Raw genomic sequence first — 22,342 nt, forward strand, 5'->3', positions numbered from 1 at the left:
CAATCTGCCTAAAAATATACCAATCCTAATGGGCCAATCATCTGGTCTAGTAGTGAGAAGCCAAGGTTCATGTGTTGAATTTAATTAGCTCCCAGGTGTTCAAAATGAAAAGCAATCCATACGTTTCTGCTAAGAAATGCAAAGGAGAATCCATGCTTGGCATATTACATTAAACTATATATGTGTACACTTCAGCATGGCAAAGAAAGTAAAATAGACAGTTTAGCTTTTCTAAACTGGGTATCCTAAATGTTTTGGAGACACATTAAGGGAATGCAATTTTTTAAAAAATAGGTGCTTTATGAAACTTAACAGGTAATTTATCATTTCCTTTGGGAGATGCTCAGTTCAGTGTCACAGTTATCAGGGCCTGACTGTATACAGAATTAGGTGCTGAATCGGTGGACTTACATATGCCTAATTCCACATTAGACTGCAGATTTTGCTTTATGTAATAAATTATTTATGTGTGGGTGTTTGGAGTAATGACTCTGTGCGGAGACATCTAGGACTATTTCCTAATGAGGTTTGGACTGGGCAGCTGACCTACTTCCTTAGCTGGGGGATCCAGAAGATGGTGTGCTCCTGGAGACTGGTAAAATATGACCCTCAAGACTGAACTATTTCAGTGTGCTCTATGAGTACTTCCTTTGAGGTTGGTCTGGAAGCTACAGGCAGCAGAAAATGCAGAGGCAATTGGATGGCGTCTTGTATGCCTCCTTCCAGCAGCTCCTGCAGCCAAGCTGATGCCATATTGCTTTGCTTTCCTTTGGACCATATCACTGAGGCCAAGAGTGGGGTCTTGTTCTTTGGGCAGCCCAGGACCTCCATACACACTGGCTAGGCTTGCACACTAGAGAGGTCACTTCGATGCTGCTAATGCAGTGGTTTGACTTCACCCCCAGAAGTGCACTCAGTTATCTCTCAAGATTGGTGGGTGCCAACAACAAACAGGCTACTAGGTACATGTTCCCCAGTTCTAAAAGTGTTTTTTTGGCTATCTATATGCTACCAGGCCAAGTTCAAGGTACTTCTGCTAACATGCCAAGCTCTATATAGCTCAGGACCTGTGTCTGATGAAACACATTCTCCCATAAGTACCTGTGCCCAGACATTGAATCCATCATTCTCTTGATGCTGCTGCATTTGCCCTGAATGAAACTCCTTTCCCTTCCCTTCCCTTCCCGATAAGACCTGTTGCAACCCCTATGAGGCTTTGCCGCCATTTAAAATTATATATTTTTGCTCAGGCTATTGGTTGATTTCCCCCCCCCCCTCCTCTGCCATTTGTCTTTCATATTTTTATTTTCAGTAGGTGCAGTGGTTTCTTTGAAGTGCCGTGGATTGCTTCAACCTTGCAGTGTGGTTTTAAGTTGTTCAGATTGTTGTTGTAAACTGCTTTGGTGGGAACATGACCTCAAAAGTGGTCTATAAACCTCATATAAAAGTATGACTAGCTCTACCACTTGAATGCTGCCTGGGGCATGATGAAGCACTGTATGGGAACTCAGGAAGTTACATTATGCTGAGTCAGATTATCTGGCTCAGTGTTGTATACATCTGCTTTCCATATGTTTTGGACCACAGCACCCATTAGCCCCAGCCAGTCCTGATGTGAGTTGTAGTCCAACACATCTTGAGAGTACCAGGTAGGCAAAGGCTGGCATACACAGTCTAGCAACAACTCTACAGGAGTTCAGACAGGGTTCTCCCTGTCCCCAACTTGGAGATGCCAGAGATTGAACCTGAGACTTTATGCATGCTATAGCCCTTTCCCTGAAGATTATTGGTGATAAATAGCAGTAGTAGCAGTGGCGTTTCTGTTCTATTACAAGCAATACATTCCCAGTATTTGGGGGTTGGTTTGCATGTGGATAATGGGTTTTATTTTAATGAAGTGATTGATATTTTTTTGTTAGCGTAATGCCATGTCAAAAATCCATCTGTGCCAGTACTTGGTCCAAAGGGCGGGATGGAGCTCTTGTGGAGTGAGCTATATAGACACACACCTAAGAAACAGGGGTATGTGTGAGAAGTGTACATATTGGAGAATCTCCTTGCATATTAAAGAAGGTGGCTGCAGTAGAAGATGCTAGGGGACCTGAGATTTTGCTATCCAAACCAATGTTTAAAAAGAAGAAGCCTGGAAGCATGTTTAAAATGCTATTGGGAGATTCTTAGGTTCACATCCTAATTAACAGAAGCAAATACAGAAATGGTGCTAAGCAAAGGCTACATGTATTAGCATTTAATTATATAACAAAACCCAAGTCTATTATAGTCACTCCTGGGAACAAAGATAGCAGGCAATGTAAGGTGGACTGGAGTTACATTTTTTAAATAAAAAAAATCTGTAATGAATTAATTTAAATATATGCTATATTGCCTGTCTCCATAGGGGACATCTGAAACTGTAGATGGACTACAGAGCTGAGTTATGGTCAGGTTAGTTAGTTGCCTGCTCCTTCCCTGACCTCTGTTCCACACCCAATGATAAATTTGTCACTATTTTCACATAGGGCCAGTAGCTGTGCTTCTCTAAGGATAGAATGAGTAGTTTTAAGAAACAGATTCAGTGGCACTTTTTCATCTTGTCAAGAGGAGCACATTGAGCTCTTTGGTGTGAATTGCATTCATTGTGATTAACCCTGCAGGTCCTTGTGTTAATATCAACACACGGATAGTTTTCATAGGGTTTAGATGGCTAGCAAATGACCTACAAGCTACAGTCCTAAACACACTAGGAAGCAAGCCCTATTGAACAGAGCTTGATTGATTGAGCAATCTATTTAATTAATTAATCATCCTTATCACCTGCCCTTCACTGATAGGTTACAAAAATATCGTAATTAAAACAAGTACAAATGATACTAAAATCAAAAATTGAAGCCACAAAACTAACCAATGTGTCATAATGATGGTAAGAATCTCTTTCCTCCTGCCTCTTCTAGATAGGAAGGGATTAAAAAAAAGTTGTGGATATGGTTAAGTGGGTGTAACAGGAGAAACAACTATTTTTGCTTAGAATGCTGATACCTGGATATGTGACTATGTAATTCCAATGATCTGGCGGGAATGTATTTTCATGCTCCTCTGAATAGATACATTCTTTAAAATGTGCATTATCAATTACTGATTGCTATTTTTGCCTCAAGCGAAACAGCATAAAGACAATCCTTCTTGGGGCATGACCTCTTTACACTAGAGAATGATTGTGGTGGCATTTCTGAAAGTATGAAATGTTAACTTTTGAGCATTCATAAATTATGCATTCTGGTGTAAAATTACGCAAGCGTGCTGGTGTGTATAAAGGGGGACTCATAAGTGTCCCTTTGCGAAAGGAACCTTTATTACCATAGCTTCCATTGTGAGTTGTGAGCTCTTTGAAACCAAACAAATATGGTGCTCTAAACCTGAATGGGTATAACCCAAGTCAACTTTGATCCTGAACCTCTGGGGAAGCATTCATACATTGTTTCCAAAACTGTACAGATCTGGTTCAGGGAGATGTGGTTATTGATCATTTCATTACATTACTGATCATACTGCATTGCACTTCTGTCCAACGAAGGTCTATATTGATCCATCAAACTGAATCGAAAAGCATATGCCCAGGAGAGCTCTGAAACATCACAGCATGGAACGTCCATACTTTTGGATCTCCTTTCCCCATCATCTACATGTGCTTACCTGTCTTGTGCGATATCTCTGCACTCTGAGACGGGTTTTGGCAGATAGACTTATCTAGGTGAGAATGCTCTGGGGCTTTATGATGTAGGATGTAGTTAAGGACCAGTTAGGTAGTACTTTGGCTTGAGGTTGTACAGTCTGATCACTTGAAACCTTCAAGCTCCATGCAGGTCTAAATGTGGAATTATCTTTGTGTTTTATTTACCCCCCAAAATTAGTAAACATAAAAAAATAATGGATTGGGGAAGAGATCCTTATATGAGCAGAATATTCCAAGTCTTGCTGACACACAGAGTCCATGGCATATGATTTTGCCAGCACAAGAGACTTACCATAATATGAGGCATGATACTAAGCTAAGATGACGGAGGGTCTGATCAAGCCTTGAATCTCCTATAATGTTCCTATGTCAATAAACCCTTGCAGAAACAAATGGTGCACTGAGCTAAATGCTCTTCTTCTCTTCTCTGGGCAATCAATATCCCTGAAGAACAGAATGCAATCCCTCGCTGTTTGAGAGATAATTGAAAAAGTCCAGGAATGTAAATAATTAACACTATTTGTAGGATATGGTGAGCTCTTTCCCTAGTGCCTTGTCAGAGTAAGTTTATACCATCTGATTGATCACAATTTTGATTGATGTCTTAGTAATTCTCAAAACCTCCCATTCAGGTGACAGTACATTGGCCATAGAGTGGTTGTCTGGACCCAACTGATGGCTTGCTTACAGAAAATCAACTCATGGCTCTGCTTTTGGGGCACTATATGTGTGAGGGACAGAGAGAGGGAGAAGTATTAAAATGGAAAGTGTTCTAATGATACAGATCTTCTAAAGGATATGTTGCTGCTTTTCCTGTTTTCTTGTACGACAACGCTACTGTGGTGCACAAAATTGCTGAATTATAGGACTGGAATGTCCTCAAAGTCATGCGCTTGACAGAGTGAGGGGAGTTGGGGATGTATAAGCAAGAGCATACCATAGATCATTTCAACAGCATGTCAGGATACAGCCCCAGGAGTATACACAAGCCCAAGCCCCAGACTGTTTACCTGTGTAGAATCTGCGCAGCCTTCACACACGCATAAGCAGAAACGTCCAGGGTGTGAAAGGTGACACAAAAATGCAAGTGGTTCTAAAACTGTGGCTCGAATGACAGGTTTGTTCTTTACAGCATTTCTCACTGAAATAACATCCTTTCCCCTTGGCACATAGCACATAGTTCTAGGAGCCAACTGACCACAGTCTTGAAGGTTATCTTTCTCTGGCATGTTGCTTTTGTAAAGAACAGGTGATCAAAAAAAGCGACCTAACATATTTACTGTGCTTAAGAGTAATTAAGTTCAATGGGACTTCAGATATTAGGGTTAAACTGTTAAATTAGACATATAATCCGTAATAGGGAAAGGCCACTGGTTTTAGGGTAGCCGTGTGTCTTGCTTTACAGAGGACAGCCCTCTATTTGAAGACATCCTCTTGATATCCAGTTTAAAGATAACTACAAGAAAGGAGTGTGGACTCTTGAAGTTGGCTGTCAGCAGTTAGCAACTGGACAGCAGATTGAGCAGACAATCAAGTTACTTCTAAGTGGCTACAAGCCTCTGTATACCAGTTGCTGAGAATCATTTGGGGAGAGTGCTTTCTGGTTGTGAGCTTCCTATAGGTGGCTGGTCTACATGGGGCTTTGTTCTGATCCAACAGACTTCCTCTGTTCTTATGAAGTGTCATTCCCAGAGGCATTTAGAAGGGCAGGGGACTGATGCTCACCAGCCAGGGTGGCACTGTGGTCTAAACCACTGAGCCTCTTGGACTTGCTGTTAGGAAGGTTGGCGGTTCGAATCCCTGCGACGGGGTGAGCTCTAGTTGCTCTGCCCCAGCTTCTGCCAACCTAGCAGTTCAAAAGCATGCCAGTGCAAGTAGATAAATAGGTACTGCTGCAGCAGGAAGGTAAACAGCATTTCCGTGCACTCTGGCACTTGTCACAGTGTACCGTTGCACCAGAAGCGGTTTAGTTATTCTGGCCGGAAAGCTGTCTGTGGACAAATGCCAGCTCCCTTGGCCTGAAAAGTGAGATGAGTGCCGCACCCCATAGTCACCTTTGTTTGAACTTAACCGTCCTTTACTTACCGTCCTTTACTTACTATTAAGTGTCATTCCCAGAGACATTTAGGAGGGTGGGGGACTGATGCTCACCAGCCAGTGGTGTCACATGGTGTGTTGCTGCCACTGATAAGATCTGCCTGAACTCTCTGTCATATACACACATCACTAAAATGAATTGTAGCATTATTCCCAAGGGCATTTGGGAGAGGTGAAAGGTGGCTACTATTTCATAATTTCTGGAAGACTGCCACTGTAATGGTGGTGGGGGGAAAAGAAGCTTAAGTTTTGCTTAAACCCCACCCCCACCCAACTCCCTCAAAATTTAAGCAGGCTTCCAAGCTGGCTGCTGCCAAAACAAAGGCTAAATTTTGCTTTGAAATGAAGATGGGAGTTTCCAGAATTTGGGGAGCTCAGATTCTCAGAATAAATAAGTGATTAAGATAAATGCAAAAGTTGGCACTTGCACATTTCCCCTAGCCTTCTATGCTCATTGATCCTTCAGATTTGGCCCCAGTAGGGAACAGGCACCTTAACCCCTGCATCAAAAGCTTTGTCAGCCTGAGAAAGAAGAAGATGATGATGCAGCAGCTATTGATAAAGAAAATGCCTAACCCACTGCAGTGCAATGAAAAGATTAAGTGTGGGGACTTGGCTGAGATCAATTGTAATGGCTTTGACCCTGCCATGTGTAAAGCATCTAGGGCAAATGCAGAGTGACAGGTTAGGGGTCACTGATTTGGAGCATCAAGGAATCAGAAGAGATAATAAGCAGACCCTCTCCCTTCCAGGTGAGTGCCTTGCAGGATCAGCCACAAAGCCAAATTTACCAAGGCAGAAAGACCCATGGCTGAGCTTAATGGGGCATGCCAGCTACTTGCGTCATCTGTTTTCAAATAAGGGCTCTGTGCTTCAGAATTGGGGGTGGGATAGGAAGGAGATTTTTTTTATTATTTAAATCACTGGAACTAGTTTATCTAGAACTTTCAGTCATTCTCAGATACAGTGATTTGGCGTTACTGGGTTGAGTTCTTATATGTTAGATGGGAGATGAATGAAACTGCAATCACTATGAAGTTGTATTCCTTTGAAATGTTTCGGGGCAAAAGGACAAGGCCTTATCTGTGCTGGAATAAGTGATCACGTAGCTACACTAATGCAAACTGATGAGGTGCAGGCCAAGGGTACATAAGAACTCCATGTATGACCTCGAACATTTAGACCTATTATTCAGCATAGGATTGCCTACATTTTTTCAGAGACTTAAATTGCCTTAGCAACCATCAGAAGACTGCACAGTATTTATCTTTCCGAGAGGCAGACTGCAATCAGATCCTTAAGGAATTAGAATTACCTGTGCAAGCTCATCAGGCATTTGAGGAGGGGATAGGCTGGCAGAATTGCAACAGAGGGCAGTCCACCCCTAGTATTTTGGTGCAGGTGAATGCTTTTTAATCTATCTCTGCTTGCATGGTGGCACTTTTTTGATATTTTATGCTAATTTCCCACCCATCCCCCACCAAGGGTACATAGGGTATGTTTATGGCATCAAGTGCTTTTCCAGCTCCATAGGATGACACTTTGAAGTCCCTTCCCAGCGTCTGCTCTGTGCAGCTTGTTTGCTTAAACAGCTGCCACTTATTGCCCTTGGGGTAGCAGCACATTATGGGCTAACTGATTTCGGTCCTTTAAATCTATAAAGAATAGGAAGTGCTATGTCAATATAAGTCAGTCTTGTATTATTAACAATAAACAGTGTAGTATGTACTGTGGTATATAGACTCATAAAAATAAAGTAGCTACACTCCATAAGGAAGAGGAATAACCGACTAGATATAACTATAAGGTGTCTACTTACATACTCATCTCACTAAGAAATATATTGATGGTTTTCTGCTGTCTGGTTAAAAATCATCTTCCGCGAGTAAGACTCTACTGGTGATATCATCATGTGAAAGACTCCCTGCGGGGGATATTTTGACAGAAAGTGTGATAAAGTATAATACTATGGATATCTCCCCCATTTGCTATTTATGAGGGATTCTGTTACCTAGAGGGATTAATCCTCTATCGTTTTACAGTACAATATAGATTTTCCCCACTGTTTCTCTGCATATATAATAAGCTAACATTCTTAAGCATTGCACACTATGTGACATGTTTTGTGGCAGGGGATTTTTTTTTCTTTCTGCAAACTAGCAGAGTATTTCCCTTCTCTGTCCTGTCCCAAATCATCACTAACCTGAAAACACAAATTTCAGCGTTTTTAAAAAAGGAGAATTGTTTCTATGTGGGTTCTTTTGGTTTTTTAAATCAGCATAGAAGCACAACTGTCGAGATAAAGAAAATGTGCAGCGGTTCCCTTTTCCTGTGTCAGAAATATGAATCTTGTCCTTCATACACTGCTTTCCCTGATCCAGTGATCATCCACAGACAAAAGATAGAACCATGAGAACAGCTGTTTTTTTAAAAAGGAAAAGAACCCTATAAACTTCACTAAAATCACCACCAACTAAATGCCTTACAGAAATGGAAGGTTTTTTTACACTAGAGTTTCTGTCATATGTTGGGCATTTATTTGATTACCATGCTTTATTCTCTGTTGGCTGCCCAGTGGACCTTCCTCTCCCTGTGCACCATCTAAATCTGTTCTGGGTTTCTCCTTGCTCCAGGGTTTCCTCTGGAGCAGATTTGGGGAGGGTGCAGGTGGCTCATGGAGAGAGTAGAGGCAGGAGTTCTGCCATGGAGGTGGGCAGTATCCAATGAAGTGCTTTCATCATTGCTGTTTATGGTATTCGCATGCCACCAATTTACAAAATGTTCTCTGGGTAGTTCACCAGAGGAAGGGAAGCATGAATAAGAAAAGAAAAAGTAGCAGGAAAAAAAGAACGTGTAGCAAAGGAATAACAGCAAAGTGGATACAGTGGTACCTCGGGTTATAGATGCTTCAGGTTGCAGACTCCGCTAACCCAGAAATAGTACCTCGGGTTAAGAACTTTGCTTCAGGATGAGAATAGAAACCGTGCAGCGATGGCAGTGGGAAGCCCCATTAGCTAAAGTGGTACCTCAGGTTAAAAACAGTTTCAGGTTAAGAACGGACCTCCAGAACAAATTAAGTTCTTAACCCGAGGTACCACTGTACTAAAAAGCACTAAAAAGCAAGGAGGCTGAGGTAAGAAAATGGGAGACCAAAGAGAAGAAGACTGCAGTAGTCAGAGTGAGAAATCACCAGGGCATGAACCATATATTTGCAAAGAAGATAGAGAAGAAGGTTTGTACTATATATTTGTACTGTTGTAAACAGAGGTGGAACATTATCTTCTTTCTTCCCAGCTCCTTTCAGATGTTTGCCTTTTAGAAGGTGGTTTTCACAAAATCTGCAAAATAGAATTAGGATATGAAATATTTGGAGTGCAAAATGAGTGGCTTTCCTTTTCCCATTTTACTGTATACAAGACAGGTAGCACCTTGTCCTTGTTAACGCCTTTGCTGGTCACTAATGTTCTTTTAGTATGAACTCAGAAAATATGGTTTGAATTAACACTAGTGAGTTTGACTCTTTTTTTCAAACCTACAATGAATAAATCTGGGCAAGCTGTAGCAGTACAACAGCCTTCCTTATGAGAATGTTGGCAAATTCTGTTTTCACCTGGGCCAGAAACACTCTTGAAACAGCTTTTCTTGGAGCTCCTTATGGCTTCTAACCCAACAGAGGCCAGGCCACACAGAAGGATGCTGTAACCGGTACAAGTCATATGTACAGGTGGACAATTATTTTTCCCCATTCCATTTTGTAATTCCTCCACTGGTTGGCTCTCCCCCACATTTCACTTGGCCTGTGTTTCCATTTTACATGGAAAAATCATGTAATTTCAGAGGTGACACATGCATAGCTTCCACTTGAACAGATTTCCATTTATTGTGTTTGTTTGTGAATCATTTTCTATGTGATTGTGTGCATTAGAACACCCAGCTACATATCCATATGTGATCATATACACAGTCTCATCCTTTTCGTGCAATCTTGACTTGCTAGTGTGGATCCTAACATGAATATAGATTTCTCCCCCACACCTCATTCTCTTAAAGGCACAAAGATGGTTTGTCCAGTTTGACAGTACTGTACTGATTCTAAGTTCTGCATCTAGAAACCTTCTCTAGTAAGAGGAGAAAGAGGCACTGTCCATTTCTTTCTTTCTAACCCAGTACCATTGAGACAGAACACCTACTAACAGTAGGTAAAAGCCACTATAACTGTAGCTGTGGCTTAATGGTATATAGTGATGTTTGTCTCTGAGCAAAAACTCCACACAAAGCAATGCAGAACTCTGCAGCTGTTCGCTTTCCATCCTCAGATTTGTCTAAGGCTCTCCTAAGAAAGGAAGGTGCTGTGGTCAGAGGTTCCATTTTTACCTCTGCTCTCAACTCTTTCAAAGTTCCCAAGGACCACCATGACCCCCCCAAGAGGCTGTTCTTACCCACCACAAGGATCACATTATACGAGACACGGGCATTTATTTGAGCATTCCTGCTCCTGGTGCCAGGACTAGCTAAAACCAGATTGTCTAGCATCTAGTATTTTTGAGATATTTTTACACTTAAAAGGTGTGCACAGATGTCTCAGTTCCTCCATCAGAAAAAAAAGATATGTTACTCAAGAAGATTTCAACTTCCAAATTAACGTAAGCCCGTTATTAGATCAATCAAAATGGCACAACATAGAGTGCATGCTTTTGAGTTCTCAAGTAGATTCAATTCTCACTCACCAGGGATTCCTCTTAAGGCCTAATTCAGCCGACTATGATGGGGGTCCTCAAAGTCTACTTTCTGCAAGTTGACAGACCTGTCGCTCTAATGTGTGAAAATAATTAAGCATTAGGAAAGAAAATTCAATCACAAGGGGAGACAATTTCATTTCTAGCCTCATCTTTCTGGATTGGTTTCCTGGCACTCTACTGGAAGCCTCAAACACATTTTCTTTATACCTTACGCCATTTATCACTTTAGATTTTCGGCAAATACCGGCAATCACAAATCAGCACATTTTTAATTTGCTGGCATGTTTCAGGCACATAATCATACTACATAATGAAGCAGCCTAGGCTAACACCTAAGACTTAACCAGGAATTCTTAAGATTCAAATAACTAAGGACTGGGGTGTTAGCTGAAAGAATGTCTTCTCCTACATGTGCCTACCTGAGCCTTGATATCTCTTCCCTGTTCTGGATTCCCCTGATAAATGAAGTGAGGCTTCTTTAGTAGTGGCACTCCAGCTATGGAATCATATTTCCAGAGGTGCACCTGGTGCCATCTGTGTGGTCTTTTCAGCACTAGGTGAACACCTTTCTATTCGCCAGTAGTGGGACATGTGGGATGGAGCCAGAAAGCCACTCTCCCGACATACATATCACTGCTGCTTACCTGGACAGGACTGGGGCGGGATGATAGCAAAGTCACACCACCATACATCTGAGCTGGCACAATCGTCTGGTTAACCACAGTGTTTTGATGATGGAACTACATGCCCCAGGCCCCACCCATCCAGGTAAGCAGCAGTCACACTGGTAGGACTACAATACCATGCGCACCACTGCCGCTATTCATCCAAGCCTTTTAAACAACTTAAGCTTCACATTCTGGACCTCTCAATTTTAAATTGTTATAAATTGTGCCTTAAAGTTTAAGTAATTTTAATAGTTTTATTGGTTTATACTGTATTTTAATGTTGCATTTATTATTTATTGCTTTGTAAGCTGCCATGAGAACCTCTGTTATAAGGTGAATATATAAATGTAGATGATCAAGATGAAGATAATGTCATTCCTAGTTTAAGATTGATATCAAGAGGTTCAGAGGGTGGCAACATGAGAACAGGCCTTCTCTGCAGTGGCTCCCCATCTATGGAATGCTCTCCCCAAGGTAGTTTGCCTGGTGCCTTCATTATATACCTTTAGGCACCAGGCAAACATGTTCCTTTTTAAACCAGGCCTTTGGTTGATCTTACTGACATCCAATGCCCTTTTAGAATGTGGCTCTTTTTTGGTTTTTTTATTAGGTTATTGCTTTTTGTTTGGTTTTACATGTTGTGGTCTTGTTTGTGAACCGCCCTGAGACCCCTGGGTATACGACAGTGTAAAAATTGAATAATAATAATAAATTACATTGAGAGCTGGAGAGTCGCAGTTAGCCAGATTTGACTCTGTTGGGCCAAGTGAGCCAAATACTCTGCGATATAAGATACAGTAAGTTCCTTTACATTTCTGGAGCTGCAGTACAATTTTGAACTACAGCTTCCATCACCCTGATCATTGGCCATGCTGGCTGGGGCTGATGAGATTTTGGAGTTCCAAATGTCTAGACTGTGTCAGGCCAGAGAAGAAGGTTCAACTACATGGGTGAAGTACGGTAGATGGTTATTAAAGAGGATTACACAAATTCACGGTAGATGGTTATTAAAGAGGATTACACAAATTCACGGGGCTATGTTCTATTTCTACTGATGGAGGCAGTATGCTTCTGAATTCCAGTTGCTGGAAACCACAAGAGAGTGCTGTCGTACTCAGGTCCTGCTTGCATATTTCCCATAGACATCTGGCTGGCCACTGTGAGAACAGGATGCTGGACTAGATGGGCCACTGGCCTGATCCAGCAGTTTTCAGCTTATGTTCTTAAGTCTTTCCTATTCAGCTAACTGCTTGCATACATGGCCTGGTTTGCCACACATAAATAGCTAACCATATGGAGAGGTAGGCTTGCAGATATAGTCCCTGGCACCAACTATGTATCTGGGGTAATGTTTGAATTGAACCTAATCAAAATGAATGTAGAGACCCTTGTGTAGAGTGTGTCACAGCACATGTCTCCATTTGAACTACAGCAGCATGAAGCACACAAAAGCCCTCACTTGTCCCCAGTTCCTTCAGTTACTGTCCCTTTGTTCTCCTCATACTTCCCTTGCGTAGTACATTTCCAGCAGGACCACTGACATTGGGTGGACTCTGGGCTGGAAGGCTACTAGAATTAGCTTTCACATTGTGTTTGTTCTGGAAAGATAAGAGGGAAAAGAGTGAGCGGGGAGGGAGGGAGGGAGGGGAGCAGTGCGGAAGTTATGCATGAATCCATACTGTGAAATTAATACCAAGAGATATGCTCTAGGCTAGCAATATTTCTACGGGATTTATTTTGGAAATGGAATATTTTTACCTCAGGCGATAGACCTGTCTCCCTCACCCCACTGGCTTCCAATCCCGGTGCTGAGGAAGCCAATGGATACATTTTCTGTCGGCTCTGTGGAACAACTCTAGCTTGCAATGTGATACTGAGGAGGAATTTTAATTTCATGCTGTGTACGGCAGGCGCATGCACCAGCAGCAGTTGTATAATTTCAGATATGAATAGATGTACAGTATTCATAAGATGAACGAATGTGTTGCCTGCCATGCAGCTTTCATTTCTTCCAGCCTCTTTGCCATGTGCACATCACCCTTGTTGTCCACTCGTCATTGCTCTTGCTAAAATCGAAAGTATGTCTTTGCCAGATGGACACGTACAGCAGCGAGAGGAGTGTGTCTCTTGGTTACACTACGAGCAAGTTCACGGCCCTTTTGTTGCTTTAATTTCTCTGAGAAGATCCAAACATGATGCTGTTTTGCTTGGAAGGTGATATTTTTAACCTCCTGCCTCTCTTGCTTAGCTTTACAAGCTTTAAACGAGAGCAGCGGTAAGACAGCAGAACCCATTAGTGCTGCTAGGATTACAGGGAGGTTGTTAAATAATTAGCTACTTTATTTTCTTAAGTGAATCACCCACTGGTGGAAATGGTTGGGCTGATGGCCCTGGAGATGTAGGATACTTATTTCCCTGCTTGACAAATCCGATGGTAAAAGCAATTCTGTTGGTGTTGTATAATCTATGTGCACAAGTTTAGGACAAGGGAGTTTCATTCTCTGCATCACTATAAAAGTGTTGCACACAAGAAGAGCCCTGGGTTGATGGCTGTTCTGGCTGAAATCTCAGCTGTAAAACAAATATGCCAAAGCCAAGAAAAGCTTTAAATGTCTTCTAACACCATCTCTGAGATGAACAACTTTGCCTGTTCTCATTCTAAACTGTTTGTAAACACAACCACGCATTTCACCATGTCCATCAAAATCAACAGACTTTGTTGCTTCACAGATGAATAAATCTTCAGCTGTATGGAAGTAGATCTTGCTAATTTGTCTATGTGGTTGGGAAAAGATGAATACCCAAAATCATATGCTGCAGTTGCCAGAGAAGTGAATACAGAGGCAGAAAGCCTAAGATTTGAGGGATTTATCAATAAAACTAGCAGAATTGGCTGGGATAGGTGGGTTTGTAAATGAGACTAGAAGCATTTGCAACAATACAAATGATCCTTGCTCCTTTTCTCATCTTATCTACTTGACAGCCACTGGCAATGCACTAAGTTGAAACCCAGCAGTGATAGAGCTAGCTATTTGCATTTCCTGCCAACCTGCTTGAAGGATGGAGGAACCCGGCAGAGTCACCAGATGGACCTTGCTTTGTAGAAATTAACAATCCTGATGGGTTTGTCAGGCCACCACATCCTCTCTTGACTCTTAATTCCCATCCTGTAATTCGTTTTCAATCCACCAGGTGGAGAATGACTATTGTCATTGTCTAAAAGCACTGTTGGTCTTGGTTTGAGGGCTATGTATCCACCTAAGAAAGAGATGCACAGCTGAAAGTGTAAGGTGGTTCATAGATAGGATGTTCTCCAATCATCAGCTGCAGGATGTGATTGATTTATTTAGGACAAGCATCACTCATGCTTGATTTAGAGGCTTTCTAGTCAGAAATAGGAATGTTGGAGGAATTCAATTTCTACACGTTCTTCTGCAAACTGCACCCACTAGATGAATGTGTGGATCGGAACGGAGTTGTCCTTTGCATTTCTCTAAGTTTTAAGATACAGTTTGCAACTCAAGAAACATTCTGAAATGCTTTGAAATGTATATTTTAGGATGAAATATGTTTAGAAATGCATGCATGGGATTGAGTGGGGAAATACAAATTCAAATATGAATTTACATACAAAATTCAAAATTGCAGATTGGTGCAGAAATGGGAGGGAACAAACCTATGAATGAACACATGTGATACTGGCATGGATTGAAAATAGACGGATCCAGCCATCCCTAGTCAGAACCAGAAATGCTATTTTTAGTGTAAGAAATGCACATTTCCAAGCTAAGCATGAATTTGGCAATGGCTTATCTCCTAATGCTATGTTAATCTTTGTCTTTTCTTAAATTAGTTATCCTGCAATGTTCCAACAGGAGATACAGCAGATTAAGATGACCACTCTATCCTTTGAAGGGTCTTTCAAAGGACAGCTTGTGGTAACCATGCTTTCTCCCAGTAGAAAATGGGGGATTAGCCTTACCCATTCACCCTTCTTACTTCTATGTCATATTCAGACCAGTTATACAACTGGCACAAAGCTGAACTCTCCCCCCACCCACCCAGTCCTTAGAATGTGCATGCCCTTCCTCTACACACAAGCCCCGCCTCATAATGATACCAGTTTTTCTGCTTTAAAATAAGGCACTGTGTCTTCCTCCAACTTAGCCTGCAGCACAAGCATTGTAGTTAACATTCTCAAACCTTTCCTTGACAACCGTGTGGGTCCTAAGCTTTTCTTATTCTACAAAAATGAAAGTTTAAATCCTCACAAATGTTATCACAAGGCAAAAATGGCTTCATGTGCAGCTGATGAGCTGTGCATTCTTGTAAACCTACATGCTTAATTTCTGGGTGATGAATGCATTTTAGCCTAACTGTTATCCGTGCACGCACACAAGCTATTTAGACTTAATGGCTATGGATTGATACAGCTGGGGAACTCATTAAAGAGTTCAGCAGCAAAGCAGACTCATAATTAATAAAATACAGACTTTCATTTGAAATCATTGCCCAGAGTAGCTTGCTAATAGCGGCAGAGCCGTCTGCTTGGTTCAGTCAAGCGCTCAGTTTGTCACCATCCCTTTGGAAACCCACACGGCCTTGAGTTGGTATTCTCCCCCTAGATGTTAATCTGAGGTGCACATCAAGTTCAACAAAATTCCCATCAGTGCCGCTTCATTGATTGAGGTGTTTTCTCTGGGGTTTTGTAGTGGTTGTGGTAATTTAAAAGAAAGGTAGCAACCCCTTGCTCCTCAGACACCTGGGATGAACTCAAAAGAACCTAAGCAGCCAGCAGTTTTGCCTTTCTGGAAGAAAAAAAGAAATTGGGCATAGACTGCAAGTTTACACTTGACCTTCTAGTTGTTCGTATTTGTGGGCCAAGAAAACCAAGTTCAACTTCCCCTCTGCATGAAGCTTCTTCATACATTTATGATGTAGAGTTTTGTATTGTGTGGCTCTGTAATGCATGAGACCACCTGCTTCCCCACAGTGAGTGAACTCAAAAGGTCCTGGCAGGTGTACCCTCTGCCGCCACTGCTACTAATACTACAAGTAGCCATGCAAGCAGTGTCCTTGGCAATAGAGATGCCCAATGTGATGCCCTCCAGAGGTTGCTGGGCTACAGCCCAGATCACCTCTCACCATTGGTCATGCTGGCTGGGGCTGATGGAAGTTGTAATCCAACAACATCTGAAAGATACTACACTGGCTACCTCTCCAGATATCAAATCTAGTGTGTCTTGCTTTAGTTTTCAGCACTAGTGCTTTATGGCAGGAGCTTCAGGAAAGCACTATTGAGTTTGAGAATTCAAATAGTATATATACTGCTTTCAGACAATAGTTGGTTAAAGCAGTGTCATTAGGTAACAGTAGACTGGCTCTCTTTTAATGGTCCTGTGAATTACCTTGCTTGCTTCAAAATATCATAGCTTCATCCTCGTTCTGCTGAGTCCCTGGACTTCTTCCCCAAAGTACTGCCCTGATGGCACTATTGGTAGTTGTGACATTGTCATCTAAAGTACACACTGGGTAAGCTAGGCTGAAATATAAACTAAGTGCTTGATTATTCCAACTGTACCTGTTGACGATTTTGAATCTTTCAATAATTTTTGTCACAATAAATGGTTCCTAGCAAAACACTGCAGTGGCTCATATTGTTTCTGCTGTTCCACAAACACAATAAAAATGGATTTTCTTTTCTAATTTGAAGTATAATGCACAGCTGTTTTTTAGTAGAATCAACATGATAAACACTCATAATGGCTTGTGCACACTATGGGATAGCAAAAGATTTGCTACCCCATGCTTTGTCTGCATTCAAAACCACAAGACACTGAACCCCACAACGTAATTTGTCTACAAGTCCTTTGTAGGCCTCAGTTCTTTCCCTTAGAGACTTCTGCAGTACACCAGAGGAGCTGGAATCCTGCAGTTTTGCTCACCAACCGCATTCTCAGAAGCTGAATGCAAACCACAACATGCCTAATGAAATGTGGCATTGCAGCAAAGCATTGTTGTTATGAATCTGTGTGGGCTTTTAAAAACAAAACATGGAGAAGCTAAAGGATAAGTCTTATGAAAAACAGCAATAACCAATCTGGATGTCCTGACAAGAAGTATTAATAGGGCCTTCAAACTGGAAAAGAGGTTGTCTGGGGTGGCACAGATTCCTTCAGTTAATATTGCAGGCCAACCCTATCAAAATTACAAATATGCTGAAGGGGAATGGCTTATGGGATGGATTTTTATTTTTTAAAAAACAAGCATAAAACTTCAGTAACTTGTATGGGGGAAATCAGATTAACATGTTGGTGCGCACCTAAACATAGTGCCACTCTTACTTCCATGCATTCACCAAACACACAGATGTCTAATGCTATGTATAACCATTGACCATGCTGGATGAGGTCAACAGGAGTGGGGAGTCCAAATCTGGAGCGTCACATGTTCCCCACCACTGATTTATTGGTGAGTGATGAATTAGCGGGGACAAAGTATTACTGGAAGTGCTAGTTAAGTGAGGCTAGGGTAGTGTGGGAATTTACTGATGGCAAAGGTCTATGTCAGGGTGATCCAACATGCAGCCCAACATGCGGTCCCTTTTTTGGCAGCCCTCAGCAACATTTGACACCCCCCCCCCCAGCTCTCACACTGCCTTACCAAAGCTTGAGGGCTCTGACAGGGTACTAGAGACCTTCCGCCTCCTTCCCAAAACTTAATTAACACTTTCCCAGCTTTGGGGAGGTGGTGGGAGGGCTCTTGGACTCTACCAGAGTCTTGTACCTCCTTTCCAAAGCCCAGCCTTTCCCCCCCACCCCCATACAACAATTTTTGGCCTTTCTTCCCACACCCACGCATGACAAGTCAGTATAGACAAAGATGGAAGGAGACACATACTGCAGAGTAGTTTAAGGGAGTGCTATTCCATGTATAAAGGAGCAACATGGCAGGAAATACAGAGATGTGAGTGGGAAAAGAAAGCAATGGATTCAGTAGCAAATGACCTTGTGTGCAATGCAGAGTAAAAGAAGGGAGCATAAGATAGGGCTAAAATTAATTTCCCAGTATCCAGCCACAGTCCTAGTGTGGGCAACAATTATGTTTTGCTTTTTCCAACAACTCTCCCCTTTGGGAAGTTTCTATAAATGTATTTCATTTGTGAATAAAACTTCTCCCATCTATTTTAGCTTCTGAGCTCCGTATGGATGACAGCAAAAAACTGGAGAAGGTGCAGTTCCATGATCCTCCAGTTCAAATTTCCTTGGAGCTACCATATCTCACTATTGATCATTTTTTAAATCAATCCATATAATAGTGATTTGCTTCGTTAATTTGATTTATTGCTATTAGATAGCACACAGAGAAAAAAGGTTAATAGCTAGTTAGCAAATAACTGATAAATGGCAGTGAACAGCTATGTCTTAAAATGGGCTTGCCAAACATGCACAACCCTATTTAGCTTGTGCATATAGCAAAGCCTGGTCTCCTGCCTACAATTCTTCTTTAGTGAAGAAGTCACACCTCTTCTCAAATCAACAGTTTACTAATCAGCTCCAGCAGAGAAAGAAATCCAGTAGCCATTTTCACCAGTGCTAGCAATCTTTTCCAGCTCCTCAGCTGGCAAACTTTAGAGGACTTGTGCTTGGCAGGAAACAGCAGGCAGTCAAAACCAATATGGGTGCCAAGCCCTTAAAAATGGGCTGTGACCATATAGCTTTGTCCCTCACTGACCATCAGAAAACCTGCAACTGACTGTAGCTCACTGGTGGGGCATCTGCCTTGCAAGCTGAAGGTTCCCAGGTTCAATCCCTGGCATCTCAGTGTAGACGCTGAACTAGATGGACCAATGGTCTGACTCGGTGTAAGGCAGCTTCATATATTCCTATCTAACCTGTTTTGCTCATTAGGAGACCAGAAGCCTGTTGGCAATAGTGAATATTAGGACAGTTAGGCTTGAACTAAAAAGGTTCTTGTACATTATTTTTTGACACAGCATTTTGCTTTGTTCCAGTTGTCCTCTTCTTCCTTTATTATTATTAATAAAAATAAACTTCACATAATTTGGCTGTTGGAGTCTTGGGTATGTTATTGTAATCTCCCATGTGCCAAGTTGCCGGGCACATACTACTTGAGTTGGGACTGAGCAGGCTGCAGGTGGGATAGGCAGCTGGATGCTGGTTCTGCGTTCCTGTTAAGTGCAGTGATGCATTTATGGGAGGGAAAACGGGAGGCAATTCTCCAGGGTGGTGAATTTGAGGAGGCAGCATTTGCCAGACCAGCAGAGGGCCTTGACTCTTATTTTTTTAAAAAAGTAAAAAAAAAAAGTTTGCATGTGCTCTAGGAGAAATGTGAGCCCCTCTCCCTCACAATTTCTGTGAAATGTGCTAATGTAGCTTGGTTGCTATAAATCACCCTAATGAATGAAGTCAGAGCTGTCGGCTAAGGGTGCAGGAGCCCTTTCCAGGGACCCCACACGTGTCTCCACCAGACAGAGCCAGCAACAGTTCCTTCCTTGGGGGCCCAGGACTTATTTCTCCCCACTACTCCCTGGCAGGTCAGACAGGATCTTTTCCTCTTCCCCTTTCTGGCAACAGGGGTGATGGTAGAAGAAACAGGTAAAAATGGAGCAGGATGAGATGGACTGTCTTGACTTGAGCAACATTGGGCAACAACAGGTTCTGTTGTTTATGGGGCAATTCTCTTCCTCCTCCTCCGTGCCTCTACCCACTGAAAGGGGATTCTGGTTTATGATTCAGAATCTGTAGGAATCCGTGTCCCACTTATACTCCTGCCCCACTGCTCTTGAAACTTCCCTATCACTTGCTGCCCATTCCTATACAAGTTTACTCAGCAGTAAGTCCCGCTGTATCCAATTAGGAATATTCTCAGGTAGTGCATACAGGATTGCAGTCTCAATGTTTGGGAGAGAAGGGGAGCTTCAGCAGTTAAGTTTCAGTAACCCTAACACACCTTGCTTCCCTGGGTAAGGGAGGGCAAAGTGGTGTCCCGAAGAGCATTGGGGTGGTGGTGGAGGTGCCTTTCTAGGAACGTGTGCCCCTGAGCTGCAGTAGCACTGTCTTCCTCATGTCTGAATGTGAGTTAATAGTGTTAAATACCGGTAGTTTCTCTTTGGAGCAAGTGGGTGGGGGTGCAGACACTATAAATACATCTCTGGATAAGTGCAAGAAGTGTAGGGTCTGCTGGTTCCCTGGAAGCGACTCTCACCTAGGGTGGGAGTTGCTCAGGGGCATATGGTGGCAACTTATGAGATCACTTTGAGAGACCAAGAAGTGTAGGGTCTGCTGGTTCCCTGGAAGCGACTCTCACCTAGGGTGGGAGTTGCTCAGGGGCATATGGTGGCAACTTATGAGATCACTTTGAGAGACCTTGACTGGCTGTTGTGAACAGAAGGGAGGCAGAGAGTAAAACCAGGATCTTTGCCACCACCCCTTCCCTTCTGTTACACTCTATAATATATAATTTAAGCAAGTCTAGTTGTGTTGCATATAGAATTTATATGATACAAATGTTTCTGGCTTAAACTGACTTGTCTCCCAACTGTGGCTGATATGGTTCCTCACTCACATTCTAGAGATAATTAGTTCAATAAAAATCATAGCCTTATCTATTCTCCTCACATGGTATCAACCCTATGAAAAAAAATGTAATTGACAGCTTTAAGTTAATGTAAATTAACTTAACGTAAATTAATGTAAATTAATGCATTAACTTAATGTAAATTGAGTTATTAGTATAAATCAGTTTCAAAGAGGCTTGTGGGTGTATTTTGCCATTTAAGAGGAATCATAGCTGGGGACAAGGCATAACTCGCTCAGTTGTAAAGCACGTTCTTTGCTTTCAGAATGCCCCAGGTTATATCTTTGGCATTTAAACTCCAAAGGCAGTGCTGGAGTTTTGTAAAAGTTTGCAAAGGATAGTCGGGTGTTTCTATTTTCTTCTTTTAATTGAAAAGGGAAAATTACAAACTAAACATCCCTCCTCCTTCTTCTCCCCCTTTTCCCCTACCTAAAAGGATAGCTCACATCTAAACAATAATAGTAAAATGCCCATAAGCACTGTGGAAAGAGGTCAAAAGTTGCTGAGGTCAATACAAAGGAAGATATTAACACAACCATATATTACACAATGTGACAAGTACAATTCATCTTGTAGGGTTTTTGTTCATGTGCTGGATAGAGAGGCATTTCTAATGCAAATACGAGAACTTGTGCTCCTTTCCCACTCCCCTCCTTTAAAATGCTTCCTTCAGATCCTAGCACAGAACTTCACTTGCTTTCTGATACAATGTCTATAATTAAGGGGGCTTATTGCCCTTGCTAACCTTTTAAAGAGAGAGAAACCCAGTAGACTCATCACCTTCCACCACCGGGTATATCTCAACAGATCAAGTGAATGCTTGTCCCTGGAATCCAGAGACAGTTCTCAGCAACTGCTAGCTATTTAATGTTTAAATAGTCACATGTCAAGATAGTTGTGTGGCAGCCGCTAACCTTATGGCTTTTGAAGTGTGATTTGAAAAGCAGCCACAATCTGTTGTTTTGTCGTCCCCAGGACTTGACTTTAGATACAGCTCCACTTGGCTCATAAATCAAGCACAAGTCAACTCCCGGTTGTGCGTTTGAGACATCTCCACCATCCTCTAGATGTTGTAAAAAAGGCTGTTGAAAAATTATTGAACTGATTTGATTGTGCTTGCTGCTTTATCACCTGCCAAGTGGCAGCACAATACGCGGGAGAGAGAAAGGTCATAGCCAGTTACCCAAGCTTTATCCACTCTACCTCAGCCTCCAGCCATCTGGCTAGTGGTCTGGCTTTCTCTGACTAATCTGCAGCCCCAGACCTTTATGATTCAGAGGCAACAAAGGGAATCTCCCACCACCGAGTACCACCACCACCGCCCCCGGCAAACTAGTAGAAAAGTTGTGGTCGTGGATGGAAGCCGCCTTCTACAAGCTTTACAACTGTGTCATTTTCTGCCAGACGTGTGAGATAAGGAGTGGGGAGGCAACTTTGCAAGGATGGCTCTGAGGCTGAGAGACCACAAACCAGCCAAGGGGCAGACTCATGTTACATTGGCATTCCAT

General features: G+C 42.2%; 1 protein-coding gene and 1 long non-coding RNA gene across 4 annotated transcripts in view; one reads left to right on the top strand and one right to left on the bottom strand.

Moving 5' to 3' along the window:
• The window catches only part of PLXNA2 (plexin A2), a 392,250-nt gene that overhangs the window by 99,830 nt on the left and 270,078 nt on the right, over positions 1–22,342 (top strand). The window lies entirely within an intron of this gene.
• On the bottom strand, positions 9,025–21,657 carry LOC309372698. Of its 2 annotated transcripts, none has more exons than XR_014169628.1 (3): positions 21,580–21,657; positions 10,555–10,639; positions 9,025–9,165 (listed from the first exon to the last, which is right to left on the bottom strand). It is a non-coding gene; the product is annotated as an uncharacterized lncRNA (long non-coding RNA). The 2 variants fall into 2 exon arrangements; XR_014169629.1 differs by lacking the exon at positions 21,580–21,657 and adding an exon at positions 12,694–12,790.

This window comes from Podarcis melisellensis (assembly GCF_964234715.1).
Source record: "Podarcis melisellensis genome assembly, chromosome: 6".
Taxonomy (NCBI): Eukaryota; Metazoa; Chordata; class Lepidosauria; order Squamata; family Lacertidae; genus Podarcis; species Podarcis melisellensis.